We start from the raw sequence: 3688 nt of genomic DNA on the forward strand, positions 1-3688 counted from the left end.
TTACAACGAAGGCAGACGGGCGCGCGTCCGGGGATCACGATGAGGACGTCGCCTCCCTGAAGCCTCAACTGGTGTGGCATGCTGTCGGGCGTGACACCGTTCTTGAGTGTCATGCGTACGATGCGCGTCGTCGATTCGATGGCCTGGAATCCCTAGATACATCAATTTTCGCGAGATACTTCGACCACTTTCCCGTACGGCTCGAAGAGCTTGCTCACCGCTTTGTCAAGGACGTGAAAGCGGACCCAGTGAACGCGAAGGCGCACCTCGGCGGAGCAGGGGTCGATGACGACGCACCGTAGATTCTTGATGGTCAGCTCCCCCAAGTTCACCAGGCACTCCCTGGCCTCTGGCGTCCTAAAGGTAGCCAGCCACACATAATTTATCTGATATACGCCCAACGAGACGATATCGGACAAAACAGCGGTACGCTTCAGTTCCTGGCAAAAGTCTTCAATCCGGTAGGGACGCCCCTTGAGGTCGCAGTGCAGCAGGACAGAGTTGACACAGGTTGCACCAGTAGGTACTGGTGGCCCAGTACAATCCTGTATTCTTCCATAGAAGGTACGGTGGCAAAAGGCATACTACCACGGCCGTCAAGGGCCGTTATCGCCGCTCCGGAAGAGCTAGTCATTCTGCTACCGTCGCTATCGGCAGCCGGAAACAGAATCCCATCCTGATGTTGTTTCTTTTCCTTTTCGTAATAGTCTACACTGTGTCTCTAAGTAACTAAAAAAACACCGCAAACTATTGTGACTAATCAATGGAGTCTTATGAGCATACGGGAGAAAAAGATAATGTCAGAAGTGGGATTGGTACCCACGCCCGGAAGACTGAACTGCGACTTGAACGCACCTCCTTAGACCGCTCGGCCATCCTGACGCTGTTCCTTGTCCCTTTTTTAATAGTCTACACTGTGTCTCTAAGTAACAAAAAATAATAACACAACAAACTACTGTGACCAATAAATGGGCTTTTACAAGGATACGGGAGCAAAGGTTTATGTCAGACCGCTCGGCAATATATATTTTTTTTTTATATTGCCGGGTACATGCACACACAGATGACAGACCCGTGGACGGGGACAAAACAAGAGTGATAAAAATTGCCAGTCAGGATTTGTCTAGCATTGGAGGGTTAAAATATTTTTATAGTCACAAGCCCTCCAATGAGTGGTGGCCAATCAGGCATGCATTGCTGGGCCTTGTGGCCCTCAACAAAAGAAATTATCCTCCCACGAAAGTCATCTTTTTCTTCCAGCTCATCAATGTCAGCTTTACGCACGGCCATTCGTGCACTCCAGATGCTGTGCAAATCCAATCAAAAGAAACTCCACCTTCATTGTCGACCGACAAGAACCTAATCCCATAAGGGTCTAGCGGGAAGTTTCTTCAGGGTCTGCTGGGAGACGTCCCACAGAAAGACTTCGTCCCAACATTCTATGAAGACATGCTCCACTGTCTCCGGCCTCTTACAAAGAAAACAATGCGTACACCAAGGAACAAACAGGCCGCTTTCCTCCATTCAGGTCTGCACCGTTAGTGTACCGGTATGAAGTTTAAAGTAAAAAAGTCTTCACACCGGGAGGTACCAGCATCCTTTTTAACGCTTTAGAACATCCTGTCCTGGCCCGCTAAAGTACAGGGCTCTTTACATAGGAACATAAAAAACGATATCGACGACATCTTTATACAATCTTTTCCATGTCACCTCAGTCACATATTCGAAAAAAAACTCTCTGCTAAAACTTAGCATGACGCCACTAACTCCTTAAAGTACCCGCGAATGCCCCCTGGCATTCGCGTGTACGAAGTAACAATGAACTTGGGCCATCCCCGCCCAAGTCTACCTTGGCTCCCAGTTCGCAAAAAGAAATCACTGGTGTCCCGAAAAAATATAAACTAAATTACAATTTGCCGCAGATACAGATTTACAACCCTAATCCTCCCTCACATACCCGCCGAAACAGATTCATCTTGCTCGTGCGACTCCCATGAAGAGCCCATTTAAACACCGCAAACACCCGATGCAATTTGTGCACATTTAATCTGGAGCAATGTAGCACTTGCAACACGTATCACAGCTTGCTCACAAGAAACAAATTACAAACCACGGCCCGCGCAAAAACACTACACAAAGTTCGACGACCGGTGACGCTTTACCGGTCCAGAAAGGGACATGCTCCATAAATTCGCTGATAATAACAGTTCTATGGAGACACAAAACAAAGAAAATAACAATCACGTTTAGGCACCACGTCACTGTCGCACGACGAAACAGCCACTTTACCACCAGGGAGTTGGGTCAGTTCTTTGCGCTTACTACACAGTTCGGCCGGCAGCCTGCAGCCCCAATAATGCGGTGCCCACCTGGGCAAGTGGGAACAGAACATTCACCTGCTCCCAAGGGTAACGTGGCTCCGCGCTACACATCATTCCAGCTGCTATTTCAGAGTCGCGACAGGGCGTCCGCATTCTCATTGTTTACCCCTTTACGGTGATTACAACGCCGTAACTCTGCCGCGCCAAAGCCCACCTCGCCGGTTTAGCCGGTGCTGTGTGCTCGCGGTGAGGTAGGTCAGGGGGTCATGATCCGACACGAAGCTCGTCCGCGCCCCAAATAACCAATCATCGAACTTCTTCAGAGGCCCCATCATGGCAAACGCCTCGCGTCCGATGGTCGACCACCGTATCTGGCTCGGCGTGAACCGGTGGCCTGCAAAAGCGATGGGCTGTTCTACGCCGGACCCACTCATCTGCGCTAGGCGAGCGCCGGCAGCGGCCGAGGACGCGTCGGTGAAAAGCCAGTAGGGTTGACTCAAGTCCGCCGTCACCATTCTTAATCCCGCATCCTCTCTTTGGGAATCACGAAATGTAAAAGCCTCGCTTGGGCTCGCCTCGGTCTACCTCAGGACCCTAAATCTCGACTATCTTCTCGGCAATGACGGCACCCGGGAGAACTTCGTGCTTGTCGTGCTCCCCGCAACCGTCTCCGCCGACACCTGACTCCAATGATGCCTCCCACTGAGACGCCGGAGAAAACCCGGCGCCTCCCGAGAGTAGCGCCCAGTCCTCCCCGTCAAAAGAGAGTCTACCTCAGGGTCGAGCTCGTCAGTCATGGCGCACATGGTGTTTGTTTTTGCGCCATCTACGACCGTGGCGTCGTGGTGCTGCTGCAGCGGCAAACGAGCGAGCTCGGCCGTTACTGCCTGTCCGAAAGCCGAGATCAAGCGCATCGATCCCGACGGATCCCCCGCGCTCGTCGGCAACAGGCTTTCCCGCACGACTGTTATCTCGCACCCTGTGTCGGGGGTCGCGCTCGTCGGGACGCCAGCGCAAGCTATCTCGACACGCTGCGAGCTGGAAGTTCTGGACTGCTGTGGTGATCCAGTCGCTATCTTTGCCACCAATGACTCCAAGTCATCGGGAGGCGTCCCGTCGTTCCCCGCTACTATAGACTGGATACGCGGTCCCTTTTAGATAGCCGTAGTTTGGGGTGCCGGTTTTGGATTTCTAGTCGTACAGTCCCTCGCCAAGCGACCCTCTTTTTTGGCATTCGTAACATCGGGATGGACGGCCCTCCTTGTCAGCCTTCGTGGCAGGCTCCGCGCCGTTATCCGCACTGGTCTTTTTCACCTTGGTGATGCAACCCTTCCCCTCAGCCTCTTTGAACGTCTGGAGAATTTTAG

The sequence above is a fragment of the Ixodes scapularis genome, unplaced genomic scaffold (genome assembly GCF_016920785.2).
Source record: "Ixodes scapularis isolate PalLabHiFi unplaced genomic scaffold, ASM1692078v2 PGA_scaffold6__148_contigs__length_123643588, whole genome shotgun sequence".
NCBI classification, from domain to species: domain Eukaryota; kingdom Metazoa; phylum Arthropoda; class Arachnida; order Ixodida; family Ixodidae; genus Ixodes; species Ixodes scapularis.